Genomic DNA, 21,702 nt, shown 5'->3' with positions numbered 1-21,702 from the left:
GATACTGCTGCACCATCTCCCTGCATCAGGCTGACCAGAGCAGGGGTCAGCTAGCTTGGGCTATCTGAGCAGAATAGTCACACAGCACAAGCATTAGAAGTGCATTGAACTCTCTGCATTAACCCTTATTGGGCCATTGGCTGAGAGGGAGGCTCTAATCTGCTCACTAGTTTGGCCCGTCTGCAGGGCTTCCATTGAATGTACCTGTGAATAAAGTACATACATTTAGGGAAAGTTTGATGAGTTTGGGCTCTGCCATTATTGGTGCCCCATGCCCCAGCCTGGCAGAGGTGTATGGCACAATAGCCATGCAGATCCATATCAGAGGATTTGTATAGAAGAAGGGGAAGCATATGTGTCTCCTGTGCTGGCAATAAAAGCGCACAATTAGCCCAATCAGACTGCAGATCCTAGATGTCACTGGTGAGTAAGGAGGAGGAGGACTCTAGCACCAGGCAGGCAGCTGGAGATCCGAGGCATTGCTGGTGTGTCAGTGCAGCAGAGCACATACATCCCTGTACACTGCGCTCACACACAGGCGCCCTGCAAACTTTGCCACCCATCTGCGGAGCCGGCTCTATGGAGGGTCAGTGTAAGTGACAGCTCGCATCACACCATCCTGTGTATTTGGGGAGCTACTGCCTGGATCTATCCCCCCCCCTGAGAGCGGAGAGGAGGTAGCGGGAAGAGGAGCCCGGGTCCAGCCGCTGCTGCCCGTCCATGTGTAGGCGCAGAGGTGCTGCATACCCTCCACCTGGACACCGCGATTTCTGGGGATACTACATTGTGGATTGTGATGTTGGGGAAGGGACCATCTGCAGTGTCAATGCGGCTGCACTGAAAGCACAAGCTCATCTCCCAGGTAAGGAGGGCATGCCGTGCCCACTACTCGCTGTATATATAGTCACTTGCTATGCCAGGGGGCAGATGCACCTGCACGTTGCCCTGGCGACTCCCGAGCACCTGGTGCTTTCTAGGGGATCTCTGGCTGCTGGCATGGGGATGGCACTGGAGGATTGCGGTAGTAGAAGGCGGGCATGCTGTAACCTGGCACCATCTAAGCATGCCTGTGTGTATAGTGCTGTCCCTAATGTCCTTCAGATGAAGTGCCCAGCCATTACATACCCATCCCAGGGGTACAGTGTCTGCCCATTGTGGGGCCACAGCCAGAAACACTTTCACTTACTGTCAACTCTGCTGTAGTTCTAACACTACAATATATGTAACCTACAGTAGCTGCACTTCTCACACTATATTCCAGTACTATAGGTGAACAGAATGAATAGCACATTATATCTCACAGTATAATCCAATAGGTGAACAGAATTTCATGTCCACATTATACTATCATCATTATTATGCATTTTCTATATATAAGACCAAGATGGTAACTTTGGCTTGTGCCTTGACTTAAATGTCTGTCCAGGACAAGATACGGAAATGTAAATGCACCTTCCAGTATCAATAAATGTACAGGAATGACCCCTGACTTCTGCCATCTAGTATATAGCCATATCAGGGAGGGAAGTTTCATATTCTATTCCTTCAGCACTAGGAGAATCACATGTTTCAGATCTGCACTGTGTAGAGAATACAAAGACTACAGAGTATAGAGCGCGTATTGCATAGCCATCCACTTAGATACAATCTGCACTACCCTATGTCTGCAGTACCAAATAATACTTTATGGTAGGGTTCAAGTATTTGTAGTTGATTATATGCTTGTGCTGCAGCAATGGGTTTTTCTATCTATCTATCTATCTATCTATCTATCTATCTATCTATCTATCTATCTATCTATCTATCCATCCATCTCTATGTATATAGCTAAGGGTTTGTATAATATATTGTTCCCAGTGATCATATATACAATATATGACATATGCATGCATTATAGAGAGATATAGATATAGATATGGATATGTCTCACAGTGGCCAATCCTACAAATGAATGTGTATAAGCCTCTGGTAAAGATCTCCTCCAGAGACATGGCTTATGTACACAGATTGGGCTATGCATGTTAGTGCAGGAAGCAGCCTCCACTCCAGTTGTATTCCGGTTGCTGCATGATTTTCTGTTCATTCTACAGTGACAGAGATGTGGGTGTCCATGTGCAGCCCCTTTATTCGTTTTACTGCAGCGTGCTCCCTGAAAATAGGCTGGCACAGTGCAATGCTTCTCAAACATCCCATAGACCTGGGACTAGCAAAACCCCCTTATGCTACACTGGTGCTGAGGAAAGATTTCCTGGGCTCAGCTTCCTTGAATCCTTCTCTGTACAGGAGGTGAAGAGTGATGTATGGCCTAGCTTTATATTTATTGCACTGTACAATCTGCTTTATGCTGATGTTGTCAGAGATTACACCTATGAAAGGCAATTATCATGTAAAGAACAATGTAGATGCACTTCCATTTCCATTAGCCACCACTGCTCTCTCTGTATATTGCAGAGGGACTAGATCTCCCTGCCATAATATAATACTGACCCTTGGTTTGTGGGCCCTCACTAAATGCAGATGGCTCCTTTATTTTTGGGAGATGGTGGCATCTTCCACGTCTCCCTGTACACATCAATCTTTAGCCATTGCGCTTGGCTGATGTTTTATAGATAAGCATGGTTGCTGTGTTGAGGGTACAGATTAGTTCAGTTTACACTTTAGCATGATGTGTGGATAAAGGCTTGCAGACTGTGCCAGGCACTCCGCAGCGTGTTCCTGCAGTCTGCCCTCCAAGCCAATCACCTCTTAGCATTGAAGTTGAACCTGAAATGAATTATTGGCGAGATGTAATGTAAATGTTTAAGAGGTACAGATGTGCCTGTTTGTCGGTAAGAGCCTTGCTAATAGATGGCATTTGTACTCTCGGACATGCATCAGCAAACCGCCTAGGCTCACAATTTACAGCAGGCATGATTAGTGGGCTTTCCTGGTAGAGGTAGCCAGCCCTATATTTATTAAGTGGATGTTAAGTAGTCTCTGTGCCATGTATCATTTATGCAGAGTGATTTAGGGTAATTATTATCATGGTGCATCTATAATATTGTCATTAATAAGTTTACTATGTATTCATTTCTTCAGTATTTCACCAGTGCTATGTATTTACTGAGACCTTTCATTCCCCAATGTTCCAGTGGTATATATGGTGGAACTATCTATCTATCTATCTATCTATCTATCTATCTATCTATCTATCTATCTATCTATCTATCTATCTCATATCTACCTATCTATCTATTCCTCCATCTATGTTATTTATATATATTTATGCCGCTTTTGCCCAAGTTTCAATCCATATTATCCATATGATGCAAAGCTGCATTGCTGATGTAATAATGCCATGTGCTCCGTATACTTTGAAGCAATGGAAAGGCAGCACTTGCATTTACATACTGCAGAGCCAGATTCTGTTGGATCGTCTCAGAAACGCAATACAGGTTCTGAGTTTTATCTAAGGCTACATTGTGCTCTGGCAGCAGCCGCAGTTTAGCAGGGGCACTGTCTCTACAGCATGTTGTCCAAGAAAATAGTCACTATCACTGCAGTAAAATACTCTGATATATGATGTCTATTATAAACAAAGACATAGCAGTTAGCCCTGGCCACAAACATTGCACTCACGTGGACTTTGCATGTGGATTTTTGGAAGGGATTCCCAGTAACATATGAATCAACAACAAATATTTACCAAATAAAAGCATTGGTATTGTTAACTTTTTCATCATTTCTATAAATAGGGTTATTGGGGGGTGATCAGAATTTTACATGTTACTGACTCTTATTCCTGCATCTAATTTGGACTAGGATATTACTACCGGTAACAGCTGGCATAAAATTGGCACCAGCAGATTAAGAATGAGCACAAAGAAAAAAGAGTGATTTGGGAATATTGTAGGCAATTCTAGTTGTGTCATATACTATACCATGCCTTTTTAAAATGTTTGTGTATACTGACATATTAATAAAACACTATTATCATTGCTCATATTATAATGACTTTTCATGAGATTTGGCTAGTGATGCCTACCAATATCCAGTGCCAGAATAGGACCATTGGGCTCTGACCATTCAATTTCAGGTTGCTAGACATTTTCCATTCTGTTTCACAGACTGGGTCGTTTGATGAACTAATAAGGTCTATGGTGACCTCAGTGGGGGTTTATAGAGGTTGTGTTGCATTCTTGTTTCTACATTTGGTACAGTATGTCCAAGCTTCTCCTTGCCTGTATCCATGCATATGGTTGTTGGTTTTCCCTTCATTTGCTTATTCTTAGATTGACTTGTCTTGATAGTCACGTCATTCTCAAAAGTCTTAACCAACAGCAAACCTCAGGGGCTTCTACAATTCATGGGATGATAATGTTTTCTCTTGTATTTTGATATGTAATGGCAGTTTGATTGCTCATTATGCATTCATATTTATATTAAAGACAGTTCTTAAAATATTTTCCATATTGTTTTTAGAATCTTTAAATAAAACGAGATATTGCAATTAAATTCCTTGCATTTCCCTGAAACACAGCTAAAGTTACATGGCGGCAATGAACTGACTTCCCCAAAGGACTTGCATGTGCATTGGAAGGGCTTCAGTGTACAGTAGTTATATTTGGTTGGTTGATATCTACTAGTGCCGCTTATTATTCTGTCATCTGCCAGTGCTAAGAAGTTGTCTACATACTCATTGTTTTAGAATGAAGCTTTTCAATGTTTTCATGGTTCTCTACATACAGTAGTTTGGAAACTGTTTGGTTCCATGGCCTTGATGCTGTTTTTATTATATGGAGGGTATTACAGTAGCTGCTTGTAGGAACCCTCAAAGAAATGAGAGGATACAATGAGAACTCAGCGGGTTTTAGTTATGTTAATGACTAGTAAATATAATAGGTTAGGTAAAAGTCAGGGAATACTAAATAATGTTCATGCAATACATATGTCTAGAATATACATTACAGAAAATTAATTTCATTTTCTAGCTCATGTGTCATCACAGTGATGAATACAAGGTGAACGTTAACGTTTCATGTTTCATGTTCATTGCATTAAGTGATGCAATAAAATTGGCTTCATCTGTATGTGTGGGTGATAGGTCATGGGGTCATTTAACAGGATAATGGAAATCCTTCCTTGTAATTGTTTATTGCATTCTAATGTGGAGTTTTACATTATCTTTGGATAGTAGTAATCCAATATATAATTAGGATATGGTTTGCTTTTCTGGTGACAGTTTACAAAGATAAAGGAGTTAGAAAGAGTTTGCAAGACAGATTTAGAGCAAAGGTTAATTTATTATATCTGTGGTGAGGTGACATGGAGTAATGTACTATTGCCATAGGATGTAGCTAACTGATGTTGCTACACGTTGTCATAGGCCTTGGACACTGGGGAATTCCATGATATCCATATTCGTCCTTCAGGCTTCATGTTCATCCAGATTGATAGACACTGAAAATCAGTATAAGTAGACCTAATTAAAGGGGAGGTTTTACACATTCATATGTATGTGACAAAATCTGGTAACATTTGAACAATGGAGGACCAAAGTAGCACCAGCTTCCTAGTTCTGAAGAATTGGGCAAAAATTGTAGATTCATTTCCTTTTTGCCTCCTTTGGGAAATAGTTATATTGTAGCAGAAGACTTGATGACTTCCAACTAAGTAATCAATTTGACATGCTTTGTGCAGTGCTGCGTAATCTGTGTGCGCTATATAAATAAAGAATTATTATTAATTATTATCTTTTAAGATTTTTAAAAATCCAATTGTTATAAAAAGCAGCTTTTAATGCAGGTTTACAAAACATAGGCAGTACTTATTTCCAAAAATTATGATGATGATAATATGAAGATAGATAACCATGCCTAAGATAAGTCTCACATTTCACAAAAGATGACACGTCTAAGGTTTTTAGACAAAATTCCGAAATCGTTTTGTAGCTGTATAAGGGATCGGCAAAATATGTGGCATGACAAGTTGTAGTGTATTCGGTAAGTAAATGAAAGTGTTTCTTAAAAAACAAGCTGCTGTATTATTGGTAAGATGAGGTGACCATATTGGAGAGCAATTACTATCCCCAAAGACATTCATTTTATTTTAATGATTTGATATACCTTGGAATTCAGCCGCAGTGCACAGATATTACTAGCAATGTAAAATAGACCTATTCTCTTGTATGAGCTGTTACATTTTTGATTATCAGCTGAATACATTGCTCAGCTCAGGAAGTCTTACATAGAAATCTTATGACAAGGGATATCACTTTATCACAGTGATACATTAATGTCCGTAACAGCTTATCACCCAAGAGATAAACTTGATTAAAGAAGAATAGTAAATCCTATCCCATCTTGGTTTTACAGTACTATAATTTTAGAAAGGTTTTCATAAGTCATCATTTATGATGATTTGATGAATGACAAATTACTAGATAACTATTAGGCTGCATTGTGATTCCTGATATATCCATACAATGGAGGGTTGCATTGTATCCCACTGTACTCCTTCAGTTGGATTTGTCCTCAGGGTCGAATCCTTCCCCTGAAAGGGAGAGGAAGAGGAGCGAACATTGCCAGAAGACCATGATTTACTGCTGCCAATGTTCAGGGTATCTCCTAAGTGATGTAAGTTTCCATATTTGGACACACCTACAGAATATGCTCAGCAGAAGCCAGGGATCACTTTTTTTCATTGAGATCACTGGCAACCTATGTGGATCCTCTGTTAAGCCTTCAGCATTATTAGTCATGCCAGTCATATGACCCACAAACCATACTATGTTTTACTATGCTTTACTTATTACTTATGACTCTCACTGCCTGCATAGTCATAGGGTTTTCTCTAGTAAAATCTATGACAGAAATCTTTATATAAATATATATAGGGAACAGTAACTTTATGCTCCTGGGCCCTCAAGTAATGCCACTGACCCAATGGGGCACATTTACTTACCTGGTCCTGTTGTGATCCCTGATCCGGACTGTCCGCGTGATTCACTAAGATCGTGAGCCCCAGATCCTGCATTTGTCGCTTCCCTGCTGAGGTCCGCCGGAGTTCACCTTCTTCTTCCTGGTGTATGTGAGTGCATTGTCTTGCGACACAATTTGAATTTTAAATCCTGCGCTTAGTCCGAATCACTCGGGTTGTCCGACGGCCACATCCCTGATTTGTGTCCCATGAAAGTCGGTGCGATTATGCCAAAATCTGATAACATGCGCCAAAAACCCCTGTTAAATGTGCCGCAAATTGGAAATAGTCGGGAAACACGACGGAAATGCGGTCCGCGGACCCTTAGTAAATGTGCCCCATTATTTTCAACTGCTAAAACTTTTTTCAAGTTTTCAAAATCAACTTAAATAGAAGTTATCCTGAAAAATACAGTAATAATTTTTAATGCTTACCTTGCTTTCTTGTCTAGAAATCCAATGGTTGTAGCAACTTAATTGTTGGCGATTACATTCAACTAGTACATGAAAAAGGTAAATAATAGCCATTGTCAGATTAGAGTTACTTGAGACAAACATACAAAATGACTCTGGGGGTCCAGCCATTAGACCTTAGTAGCTTCTACTTTGGGTTGTCTTCAGCTGTACAACAAGGCCCATTACTGAGCCAGGGCCCACCATAGGATCCTCTGGTATTCTGGTGGGCCAGTCTAACCAGTCTGACTTATTGCCTTCTTTATAAGATCCTATCGCAGTGATGGCGAACCTTTTAGAGACCGAGTGCCCAAACTACAACAAAGACTCGCTTATTTATCGCAAAGTGCCAACACAGAAATGTAATTTGAGATTTAAACTCCCTTCTCTGACACAGTTTTCATTGATACCAGCACCCTGAGGACACCAATAAAGCAGAAAATAGTCCCAGGTACAGCTGGTACTTTAAAATAGCTGTGCACAGCATGTCCTGGGCTGTCTGGGACTGCAAGAAGATACCTGGAGTCATCTCTGGTGATGGCCTGAGTGCCCACAGAAAGGGCTCTGAGTGCCACCTCTGGCACCAGTGCCATAGGTTAGCCATCACTGTCCTATAGCATAATATTTAAGCAACAGTTTGAAGATTGATGTCTAATATTGTGTAAAACTGCACTACTGATGATGTTATCATTAAAAAAAACCTGACCTATAGTGAAAATTACATACATTGATGTGGAAGATTCTTCAATGTTTTAAATCTGACTTGACATGTAGATTATTTTACAGTTCTTCCTGTTATAAATATTGTCATAATCTGCATGTCAAAAAGAGCAACTCACAGTTATGTACTGCCTGGACTGAGCGTGCTCTGTTTAATGGGCTCATTACAAAACAATGGATGGATGTGTATTCAACACGCTAACAGCCCCTTTCAGCCAATTTATTCAGGATCAGAAGATGGAAAACTCTCTTTATTAGGTGGCTTTATTTCAGTGCTCGTTGTTGGGACATTCTGAAATAATCGTTAGGATTATACAATGTCGTTTTTCATCATTATATTGTTTGGAACTGTGTCAACTCCTTTCTTATAAAGAACCACATTTTTTATCTGAAAGCTAAATTAGAATATCATGGCTGACCTTTGGTGAACTCGTGTGCCGTTCCTTCATGCCTGGCAATTAATGTGAAAGTAAAGCTATTTCACTTACAATTAGAGAACATTTCCACTTGACTCTCAAGTTATCCTGGAGTATTTGTTCCACGGTAAGGCAGTTTGGAGCAATCTCCCCTACTGTGTTGTTGATTGGCTTCCTATGACGTTAAGTTTAGTTTGTATGTACCTATAGCTGTTTTGTGCCCATTACTGAACAATGGCAGGTTGTACCAAGCATTGTACATCACCCTCGACTATATTCTGCAGACAGCTTTGAAAAATTAACAGAAGAGAAAACCCTTGAAAGGCTACAGTTCCGAACAAAGCCCCTAGGTGGCCATACATAGACACATAGAAAACACATATTCCTGCTGTTTTGAGAAGGTGGTCTTATCATAACACAAATATCAGGCCAAAATAATGGGAAATAAGAGACAAATCTTCAAATGGGTTGGCTACTTTCATGATTATAATCCTGGAAGGTAGATTGGTCATGGACGGTTAGGATCACATGACCCTCCATCTCCTGCCATTTTATGGACAGGAATGTCCAGGGAGCTTTACTTTACATATCAAGATAGTGGTTCAGACCATTTAATAGATGTATATTGATATATTACCTAATATCCTTACACAGACATAACAAGTCAATTTGGTCAACTTGTCAAATGGGTGACAATTCTCCAAGGTAACAAATTATAGATTTTGGTATAACCAAGAAATGACTCTAACAGCTTGACATTGAAGGGCGTTTGAAAGACTTGCATGAACAGGTGGTTTTATTTAATAAGTATGTTCAAATGAAGTTATCTAATTGTCACATATGATGTAATGTGTAACTGCTGGTAACAGGGAATAACAGCTCCAGAACCAATCATACTAAGATCCCCAATTACTTGTGCTATAAATATACAGACTATCTGCAGTTTTAGCCATTGAACTGCTTTTTCCTGCATCCCTCAGTTACACTCGCTAAAAGCTGATTATTTCCTGATACATATTTCACAACCTAATTTATTATATTTCCCACTGCTAAAATAATCTAATAGGCGAGCAATGAGATATTTTGTTGCAGAAGGGACTAACGGCGTCCCACCAGCTGGCTAAGCCTGTTGGTTGACATCAAAGGAGACAGGAGCTGTGAGCGCACATTGGTCATTTAACATCTCCTTTTTATTCCATTATACAGAGCTTTAAATCTGAAATCCTCAGCTTAGAAATATGAATTTTGTGGCAGCTGTTTCTGTTTCAGAAAGTTTGCGTGTAGTTATTATCACATTATTTAGTGGCGTCGTTATTTTTAGGAGTTGGATATTTGTCCTTACATGGTATCTTGTCCTAATTATTTTACACAGGGAGTAGATGTCTTTGTAAAGGAGTAGGAGCATGTTATTCAGCATCTATCTCACCCAAGAACCAAATATCATAATTTTGACTCAATTCTAGGATACATAGCACTGTACACGTTATCGTAGCTGTTCTGCATGTGTGTAGCTCAGTCCTATTCTGAATAACTGCATAAACATGGCAATGATTAGCAATATAATGAATCGGTATCTTTCCAGAAACTCGATTTCAGATAGTGCTCATGCCTGTGTGTTAAACAGTCATCCAATTGATGAAGATTATAGTTTTCTAGACCTTTCACAGTGAGAGCTGCATGATATACACCTGCTTATGGACAGAATATTGCTGCAGATGTTCAAATAGAGGCAATTGTGTATTACACTATGACCAATGATCAACATAAGCATCAAAGATTAGGATAACTGCAGGATAGGGCTCTTACATGAACAGTAGGGGCAGGCATATCGATTAACATATACTTACCATACAGGTGGAGCTCACATGGAGTTAATTGCATGGTTATGGGAACTCTACAGAAGAGAATTGTCATCCTCTACTATAATAAAAACATTAACAACATAGCATGCCGGGCAGCTTAGTTTTTCCTGCAATGCCTGTCTGTCCAACAAATGGACAAGATGACAGAAATGTAATACTCATTGGGGCACATTTTTTGGCTTGCCTTTTTCTTTCATGGTGCTTGTGCTCATTTGCAACTTTTTTTTGCGCCTAAAATAGTTCTCCATTGTCTACTTTTCTACAGTGTTTCCAGAGTTATCATCTGAATCCAGGTGTGAAAGTTGCAACTTTTTTCAAAAGTCACAAAAAAAAGTCACAAATTTTGGCACAAATCTCCGGTTGCCCCTGATCAGGTGTAGTAATTAGCTTGGAACTGATTGCCCCTTTTGGAGATTTTTTGTGACTTTTTTTTGTTTTTTTTTAAGTCACAAATTCACTAAAGACCATAGCCACATGTATCAATAAGGAAAAACTACTAAGATACATCTGACCAGCAGAAAACCCAAGATAAGTCCCAAAAAACAGATGGACAAAGCGGCACTAATGATACATGTGCCCCATTGTCTGCTTTTCATACCTGTGTTCCAGTTGCAGGCACCTGACCCTCTGTATCTGGTGTTGAAGGCAGTTTTATATCAAAATTAAATCAGCTTCCTGCAAATGAGAGAAAAGTCAAACAGGCAATAGTCATCTGCCATATGCAGTGGGCTTAGCAACTGAATATATCAATTTATCTGTTGTCTTTAGAGATTCAGCTTTATGGACTTCAAATGATTGAGGTAGGATGGCACTGACATACTTCCTTATATTTAACTGGTATTGAAACATGATGTAAAGAGGTATTTACTAAGAACCAAATGCTGGTGTTCATATAAATACTATTGATAGTGGAAGGCCAACTTTTTATCCTAAAGTTTACATTAGACTATATGATGACTTATTAAAGCAGATCTTTTGTTAGAATATGTTGTTTCATACTAAGCTAATATACAGGCATGAGAATATAAATATTTAGTTGATAGCTGATAAGAGAGTACACAAAGGACTCATAGTTATGAGTCCATTGTATTCATGAGCCTGGTGCTTCTTCATCTTTTGTGCTCTGAGTGTAAAATCAGAGCCTTCATCTGTCTAGCAAGCAAGATTTATTTAATGAAACAGATACATTTACTTTATGCTTATATTTTTTTTCCAAAGACAACCACCGTTAACCATTTACAACCCTTTAATCCATGAAATATATCCTTAGACATCCAAGGATATCAAAGAGATAGATGCTTTAATATAACGTCAAACCATCAAATTCATATGTACATACACATTACACAGATTTCAGAGAAAGACAGAGCAACAAATTTTGGAATCTCATAGACATCAACAAACTTGGAAACATAGTTGTGTGTCCTGAAATTGTCTGTGATAGACTGATGTATAATGGTAACTAGCAGCAATCTAAACAAATCCTGCTCCGCATGGATGTCCCTCTACAGTATTTTCTGCTGATTCTCTTCTATATCTCAGGTTGTAGGAATATGCAGGCTATCCGAGCTGGGATTCTACAGCAATAACCAGTGCTGTTATGTGTGGGCAGTGTGCATACAGTGTGATGATTACATAAGCTTTTGGAGATCGAGCATCATAAATGATTACACTAGTGATTTTATCGACATAAAACTGTTTGTGGCGCTCAGAATGAAGGGATGCAGGGCAATGAATTAGCAGTGACTCAAGTCCCAGCTGATGTAATGAGAGCAGGAGCAGTTTACTGTAAATTAAAAATATCTGGCAGGGCCGAGGGGAACATAACTCAGGTCCTAGCGTTCTTATAGCTTCGGCTTCAGTGAAGTAGGCACTCTTAAAGCAGATTGCGACACTGCTAATGATTGATATACTCTATTATTAGAAAATGGCCATTTAAAGGAATATTCTGTGAATACCAGCTATATGGCACATATTAAGACTAACAGTCCACCTGTGCCCATTGTATCTATTACAGCATATCGCTTGGATGGACACTGTAAACATGGTAGGTGTTTTATATATTTTTGAAGGTGCTATTGGCATGAAATTGTTATAATATGTCAGTAACAACCTATCCAATCCATAGTGGCAAAGAAATCAAACCAAAGATATGCATATTATTTGTAATAATGAGAAATGACACAGGAATAAAGTACTGAACACAGATAATTTTTTAAAATACTTTTTAAAATTTTTGTTGATGAAGACAGCCAGCTTTAAGATACCTCCTGTATGGAGAACAGTTACTGCTATGGTGTGATTTTGGCCCGTTCTATCACAAAAACACTCTTCAAATCCTGAGAGTTCAGCACTCCTTCTATGAACCATGAACTTAGTTCTTTTCATAGCTTTTCTTTTGTTTGCAGGTCAGGTGATTGGGAAATTCCAGCAGCTCTTTTTTCTTTCGCTGAACCCATCTGAGAATTTTTTTGGCTCTGTGTTTGGGGTCATTGTCTTACAGAAATGCCCATCCTTGTTTCTTCTCTATCATCCTGCAACATGGCAGTATATTTTTATCATGAATATCTCAGTTTTATACTGAAAATTAGACCCACATCATGATGTTCCCAACTCCAAACTTCACTGTTGCTATGGTGTATTCCCAGTAATGTGCAGCGCATTTGGGCTTCAACATAATGGATTCAAAAAGTTTTTGGTCCTATTTGACCAGATTATATTCTCTTAGTATTTTTATGTTTGTCTGAATGTTTTTGAGCAAACTATGCATTACTTTGTTTCCTTTGTAATGATTGTACTTGCTGATTCCAGATCTTTCCACTCCTTTATATGAAGTTTTGCAGCTGAAGGGTGGGGGGGAAGTACCTGGTTATGGATAGTTTATGGAGAAGTGATTGTCCCAACGGTTCTCACTGCAACCTTCAGTAGTTCAAAATTCTTCTGTAACCAATTCCATCGTTTTGCAACATTAAATTTGTGAAGGTCTTGAGACAACTCATTGGTTTTGTGGCACCTTGGTAATGAAACACCTTTTTATAGGCGATCAGTTGAACCAGCTGACATTATTTTTCATTAAGTGGCAGAATTGCTCTCTAATTACTTAGATTCCACTGGTGTCATGTGTTCTCACGACTTTTTGCATCACTCTTTTTTTGTGCGTTCAATAATTTTCAATACCTTATTTTATTTCTCATTAATATGCTTAATTTATGGACATCTATGGCTTGAATTCTTCGCCTAGAATGCTGAGATTAAATAATAGGATTGTTGCTCTGAAGTTTAATGAAATTAAATGTAAGGTTGCTCTCTTAGGGTGAGCATACAAGTTTTACAGTTGTAAAACTAAAAAGTAAAACAGTGGATAAATTGCTGCTGATACAGACTTGTGGATATATTCGTGAACAGTATGCCCAACAGTATACCCAACAGTATGCCCAACAGTATACCCAACAGTATACCTACCAGTATACCTAACAACCAGTACTAGGCAGCTGACACCAATGACCAATGACCAATCACACCATGTTTTTTCTGTGTCATCATCTGTAGGCAACAAATGAGGTCACACAGCTATACAGTAACAGTAATTCACTATATTGTTGCCTTTAACCATTAACAAGGTATATTTTTGGATGGCGCGATGTTGCTATATGTTCATGTTATCCGTCATATGTCTGTATGTCCCTATCTCCTCAAATACCTTGAGTGATTGATATCCACCAAATGAAACTGGGTTTGGTTTATTAAATTACTGATTTCCCACAACTGGTACATATACCATTTCCGATTCTCAGATGAGTTTCTTAATCTCTAAAGGAATTTGGTTCCAAAAGGAAAAAACAAAAAACAATTTTCACCACTGCCTCCAGGGGGCAAAGTAATTTCTGACTCCCAGCAACTGATTTCTCCCTGGATTACAATTGTCATCCATTCATCATGAGTAAACACAGCTCTACTATATTGTTAACTGCTTTCTTTATGACGGTGCATGTTGCATCATATTGAATCAGAGATGTGATGTAGATGTTTCCCTGTAAAAACATCTGCAATTTTTTATAATGGATCTTTGAAGTTCACTAGGACCATCATGTAACAGTATAGTAGAAAAAAACTGTACTAAATAAGCTAGTAACATAGGGAGTAAAAGGGAGGGTTTTTGTTCTGAACTTCAGTAACTTGATCCCCCACTTGTGGACCACCAGACATCAGTGGGTAAGCGAAAATATAGAAGATGGCACTCAATCAAATGTAGTAATAAATGCTTTTATTCTAATCACAATGCACTTCAATACATGATGGCCAAATTGACCTTCCTTAGATGTGGATAGCTCTGAATAGCCAGTATAAATGAGTGCGGTGAAAGCAGTATCCGACGCTTTAGACCATGGCTGGCTGTCACGCGTATTGTAGTCTGTTCTAATCAGTGGGTAAGCGATGCTAACACCTCTGATGTTTGTAGGAAATCCATAGGAAATGACTGCCTGCACTGCAAACACGGGCAGGACCAGGATCGCGCTTGTCTTATGCTGCGTGGGCAGTAGGCAAGTTCACTACCTACTGACGCTGATGCATGGTGCCTCATTTGGCTTGCATTGCACAGTAAATGTGTACAATAGAATGCAATGGGGCTGTGAGGTAGCAGCTATTTGTGCAACTGGGCCACCACCAGATTACAGGTTCCTGTCCATGGCATTTTATGCTTGGGTCTCACATAATTTCTTTATCTTAGCTGTGGTCAAATCTCCAGTGGCTAATCCACAACAATGTACAATAATAGCATAGTGGATGGGTTTTACACAAATTCCATTCACATTCTGCATAAAAAAATGTGACAGTTTAAATGTGAACTTCCCATTTTAAGGTGCACCAACTTTTTAACACTGGTCCATTCTACTTTGTAAATTGGACACATTTGGTCACACTTTTGTCTAACTTAATGGTTTTGCACCAAAACTTTGGTGCTTCTTGGCAATTTTTTTGTGTAATTTAAGCAATGTTCATTCTTGAGAAGCCATTTTCCTTTCCTAATAAGCTTCGCCAATTGCCAAGCGGGGTCCAAAAAATTGGTCCTTTAAATATTGTCCTATGGGGATGAAAAAAGCTGAGATTTGTTATTCTACAGTATGTATTGACTTGATGCCTAAGATGTAATCAACATGCTGTGATTGTTGTCATACTAACACTCACTAAGTAGTTTTGGTTGCTTTTGTCCCATTGGAGCAAATCTATGGTCAGCTAAATCTGGTGTCCATTACAGTTGCTTTTTACCTGCACAACAGTACTCAAGGGTGATTTAATGACGGACCAGTAATCCCATGGCCTTCAATTAGTCCCAGTTCTATAATACAGAGGCTGCATTAGTAATCATTTTCTGCCATGTCAGAGTATGGGTTAACGTTGAGCATCCTCCTTTTTTTTTTTGCTAACACACACTTGTCTGGGATTCCTCCGAAACAACCATACTACTTCTGCCCTTTGTGTCCCAGGAGACCTTTGAGTAAACGAGGCTTTTAGAGGAAACGTGGCCTCCCCCTTAGGGAGAGAATAGAAGACACTAAATAATTAAATAATCCTTTCACTGCTCTATGACTGCGAGCTTTACTATATTGAGTGAGAGAAGCAGAAGAGCCTCCCGCACCATCTGGGCTGACTGCTAATCTTTTGGTAACCCACAAACACTTATATTGAACACAAGGCCGTTCAACGGAATCACACAGTGACAATAGGCATTGGATGGTATGCTTGAGTAACTATGATACCTCTGCAGACTACTTCTACACTTACTATTTTGGTTGAAATGAGAAGTCTAAGATGTTAACTTATTGACACTATGAACGTGGAGCTGCAGGTGGTCGCATCTTAATCCTAAATTGGTTTATTCCTGCACAGAAGAAGAACAGTGTTTTCTGTGATCTCATCTTTTTGTGAAACATTTTGATAAATAATGAACCAAATTCAATTGTAATATGCCACCTTTAAGTTGGCTTTACACTTTCCTATATGTTAAACTATAACTAAAGTTTTAACATGTTACCCTAATCCTTCTCATGTCTGTACATGTCTGGAGCCCTGCGTCCCTCAGGCTGATTTGCATAATTTTTAAAACTTTTAGTAAAAACAAGGTCATAAGAAGCTAAAAGAAGAGCAGAACCTAAGAGAGGGGGCACACACATCAGTATGTCAGTGTGCTTGGACTACAATCCTTTATCCTGATGATAGATGTCCTTTAAGGCTTTGCTGAGCACAGTAACCCAGTCGATGCCAGGAAGAAGCAGTAAACTACCTTGCTCATCCAACATTTGATATTGTAGCTGAATTCCAGCTGGAACAATATCTTTTCAAGTGATTGTACATTAAAAATAAGATAAAATACATTCCCAGTGTAGTGCAATGGGGACATGCATCATGAAAACAGCAGCTTCACAATAATTATATTTCCTAGGAGAAACAGTGGTAGCAGTCTCTTGAGTTTACAGTCAAATAATATTGGGAATTGATACAGTAGTGATAAGTGCTTCCAGCTGCAGACTTCTGAAAGATGCCCCATAGGACATATAAGCTCTTAAGTCCAGCTTTCTATAATATTTCTCCTTCATACTTAAATGAAGGATGAGGCATCCTGCAGGTATGGTGAAGAAGGGTTACTTTTAGTTGTCCAGTATGGTTTTGCTACTGTAACTGTAGCCTCAGTAGCCTCTGAATACTATAAAATGTGTATGCAAATCTGATCTGACTGATGGAAGGAATATTGCTAACAATTAGACCCACATGGGAGATTATCTGCTGCTTCTGTACACAAGACGAGCAAACAGTGGGGTAATATGGTTAAGTGTCTAAATCATGGATCTGGCATCCCCTCATGTTATCTGCGTTTGATTTTCTACTTGATATTCCTTTTATGCAGGTTTATTTATTGCCCTAATAACTGTTGGCAGCGGCTGAGTTTGCCTTGCCTTGTGCATACTGTACGATTCAATGTTTAAACTTGCAGACCTATTAGAGCCCACTAACTGCCAGACAACCCGCCTGGCATTGATTTCCTCTCATTAATGATGTGGCAATAAACAGACAACAAGATGTGATCAATTGTAACCTAGGTTTCCTTGTAAAGTTGTTTTTTACATGGCTGGCAGTGGAAGGTTTACATATTTTTGCAGCACTTGGAACTTTCCCAAGATATAAAAATCATTCTATGATTCTTATGCAAAGACTTAAAGGGATATTTTTCGTATAGGAGTTGTACTGCAAACCTAGAATTGCTTGTTCAGGTGCTCTGGAAAGGTTCCCAATCCCTTTTATGCATTACAATATGGAATCCAGTCACACTGATTATTAATTGAGGTTTTTAGTTTATTTTGCATTCATTTTACATTCATGTGACGTTTCGGTCACTCACTGACCTTCTTCAGACACAGTTTTCAAGTATACAAGGTGGGACTCCCGCTATCCCCCTAAGCGCCATCCACCTGCACAGCAGCTCCTTATGTCTTGTATACTTGCAAACTGTGTCTGAAGAAGGTCAGTGATTGACCGAAACGTCACATGAATGTAACTGTTTGCAAAATAAACTAAAAAACTCAATTAATAATCAGTGTGACTGGATTCCATACTGTAATACTTAAAGGGATATTGTCACCATCTTTAACACCAATAAACTCAAGTAGGGTAGCAAATGGTGTTATGATCACTTGATTTTTTCAGAATAATCTTCATCGATCAACATTTGATGGCCTTTTTTGTAAGGGGTATCCCATGTCAAAATTACCAAAGTGTATCTACATAAAACCTTTATTTTGCCAAAAACATAATTTTCATAATGAGAGAACTGAAATTACTGTAGCACCGAGAAAGATTATAATAACATTTTATGAAAGTTACAACAGTCACCAATCAGTAGGAAGTGTACAGGTCTTTGTGATGAATGACTTCAGCACCTCCGCATCCACAGGACATCGCTAGTCTCTCACAGGCTATGGTGTAATTTGGGCCTCTCTTCTTGTAGTCTCTTCCATAGTTCTGAGACTGTTATGAGTTTCTTGGCCATAACTTTGTTGCCAAGGATTTTCCAAAGTTTTTCTATTGGGTTTAGATCAGGACTCTCGGATGGCCATTCTATTGTTCAATTTCAAATTCAATGTTTTCTGTATCAAGGAACTGCTTTACCTGTTTTGCTGCGTGCCCTGCCCTTGCATTCACTCTGCTATGTAGCTGTATGAGAGGTCCAATTCATGCTGCAGAAAACATTCCCTAAACCATGACATCTCGAACACCACCTTTCACTGACTTCTTTACACACTTTAACTTCAGTCTTAATCCTGTTTGTTGTCATATATAATGTTTCCCATGAGATCCAAATAAATTACAGGTAAGTTAAAGTACAGGTGTCCTTTAACAATCATCTCATTTACATTTGTATAAAATAAGCTTAAAATACTGCTATTTTAATCATTCTGGTATATATTCACAATGGCCCACATTTATCAAAAACTGTGCAAGCGAAGGGGCACATTTACTTACCCGGTCTTGACGCAATCCCCGATCCAGACTGTCCGGCAAGAATGAAGTCCAGTGCGATTCACCAAGATCGTGCGCCCTATATCCTGCATGTGTCGCTTCCCCGCTGATGTCCGCCGGAGTTCACCTTCTTCTTCCCGGGGGAAGGTGAGTGCATGTCTTGTGACACAATTTGAATTTTAAATCCTGCACTGAGTCCAAATCAGTCGGGTTGTCCGATGCCCACCGATCTCGAACCCGTAGTAAATGTGCCCTGAAGTGTACAGTGTGCTCCAGATTTAGGAATTGTGGTGCAAATTAATTATGAATCTGGCACTCTCTGCACTGCTTCGACAGAGTGCACCAACTTTTTTCACCTTTATCACAGGGCGTGCAACACATTTCTGTCGGACTCTGCATAATGTGTTGCTCGGTCCAACTGTGCACTGGAATGCCCCTTTCAGTGCAGGATTTTCAGCTGCAACAAAAATGAATTGCATGGGACACAAATGTGGCGCTGGCACTTCTTAAATATATGTGCAAGCAATTTGCACATAAAAGAACATGCAAAGTCTGTTAAATCTGGGCCAATGACTTTGGCAATTGTGTAAGAGTCACTTTTTGCATGAGATGAGCCTGAGAAGCTCTATGACACATAGAATAATGCAGCATTGTCTTTAAAATCATTTCAGGCTATTGGGTGCTACAGAACTGCAGTCATTCAGCCATTCTATGTTGAAATACCTAGTTATTATTAATGCTTGGGCTGTCATTCCATATACTTCTTCTACTCGAATCTTTTTAGAGCTATGACAGAAATGGCATTGATATTTGAAATTATGCCTCATCACTGACCCGTAAAGGGGTATCACCACTCTATCATTTGCAGTGGTAATATATCTAGATAACCCCTTTCCCTGCCTTCCAGGGGCTTACTTTTGGACTGATGAACACCACTAATCCTGGGGCCACAAATACTCAAGGCCATGTGTTTTCTGAAGGTGCTTGGAGCAGTAGACTTACTATAGATTAATATGTTTCACCTCCAATGCTTCAGGTGCTGCAGACTTCTCTTATAATGGATTTCTTTTTGTTCTTGCTCCAAGTGCTGGAACAGTGTTTATATTATTTATCTGTGACCTTTTAGAGCTCAGTTGGATCCTGTGATTTCTCGCTCTGTCTCACAGGCATGGATGACACTACATGTAGTAAAGATTGAATACCCGTCTTTTTATGTGCAGACCCAGCATTGCCTAAATATATTATTCTGAACTCCACTTTGAAAAATGTTTTTTTAAATTTGTATATTCGCTTTGACAATTTGACAACTGCAGTAGGCCATTACAAAACATTACATAACATTAAAATCCATAGAGGGCTGTTCTTAAGGGGCGCACCACTTTTCAATAGATCTGTTCAATTAGACTAGTCTCAGCATGTGTATGTACCTGTACCTTTGCCACCTTTTGGAGCTTCAGCCTTTCGCTGTTATCCACATGCTGCACTATGCATCTCTATACAACTTCCTGTTTCTCATTCCTCCAGTATGTCTGTCATGGCAGCCTCCACTGTTTTTTTTTTCTCTCAGACGGTCTCACTGACACACACAGGTAGAGGGGAGGGGGGAGCAGGATGAGTCATCATCTCCTGCTGCAGGTCCCTCCTATTTATCAGTGTATGATATTGTTTATTTGTCTATGCAGAGTACCAAAAGTCTGCATACAGCAATAAAGGAAGCATCATAGATGATGAATAGTGAACATTCAGGGAATATTGTTAAAGCAATAAAGGCACATTCATGTTAAAGAATGGCAAATTCCTTTAACTGGAACGTATTTGGATTGGAATTTATAGAATATGTATATAGCTTAACTGTAGCAAACAAAATTTGGATACATTTAAACTTTGCAGGATTTTTTTTTCTCATTAGAAAGATGCCACAAGCTGAACCTTTGTTACTCACGCTGACCTTCTCATTTTTCAAACCACTGATTGAATGACCACTGCCTCAAGTGCCCACAAGAGCCAGAAAAACAGGGATGAACATAGCGATGGGTGGGGGAACTAAGATTCAAGACACAAAAAAAAATCATCACTACCATAAGATTATTATCATCAGCAGTCTCGTACCATTGTTGAGACTGCTGGCCTTTAAATTTATGGCCTAAATTTAAAGCTATCAGCTACAGGGTTTTATTTAAAACTTATTTAACAAGCTAAGGCTACTCAACTGGTCACATAACATAAAGATTAGCAGGTAGCAAGTAATGGTTGTGATTGTGGTTGTGATGCAGTAGTTGTTAAATATTAATATTTGTTCTGATTGAGGGACACAAGTCAAGGGTGATGTAGTTTTACACCCACCTTAAATAGTAGTTCCAAAAAAAATAAATGTGTAGCTCTGGCCGTAATCTTACAGAGTGAAGAATATCATATCAATTGCACAGAAGTCATAGGGCTTTAATTTGATCCAAATCTTATAGTTATAATGTTCATCTATCCACAAAATAAGGGATATCTGTCTGATTACAACCACAGAGACCCCAATCATACCTAGAATGGGGGTACCATATAAAGAGGCAGTTCATGCAGGCTCAACCTCTTTTTACCGTTCATATATGATAAAAGTCCCCTGTGGGGGAGTTTAAACTCTGAACAACCATTCTCAGTAATGGTTACATGATATCTTCTTCTTATTATTATTACATGTATGGATCTGGTACATATTGCGGCTTGAATTCCCTTATATTATATATTTATCCTCGAGTCATCACACATACAAAACACATTGATAATAGCCAA

The 21,702-nt window shown here is 39.1% G+C and overlaps 1 protein-coding gene across 1 annotated transcript in view; it reads left to right on the top strand.

The window, feature by feature from the left end:
- The first annotated feature begins 442 nt into the window (after window positions 1-442).
- The window catches only part of PLXNA4 (plexin A4), a 467,309-nt gene continuing 446,049 nt past the window's right edge, over window positions 443-21,702 (top strand). Inside the window, exon 1 of the mRNA XM_072147475.1 lies at window positions 443-862. The gene's annotated coding sequence lies outside the window, so the exon portion shown is untranslated. The remainder of the gene's footprint in view (window positions 863-21,702) is intronic.

This window comes from Engystomops pustulosus, chromosome 4 (genome assembly GCF_040894005.1).
Source record: "Engystomops pustulosus chromosome 4, aEngPut4.maternal, whole genome shotgun sequence".
Classification (NCBI taxonomy): Eukaryota; Metazoa; Chordata; class Amphibia; order Anura; family Leptodactylidae; genus Engystomops; species Engystomops pustulosus.
Note: the sequence above shows the minus strand (reverse complement) of the source record. Positions and strands in the feature narration are given on the sequence as shown.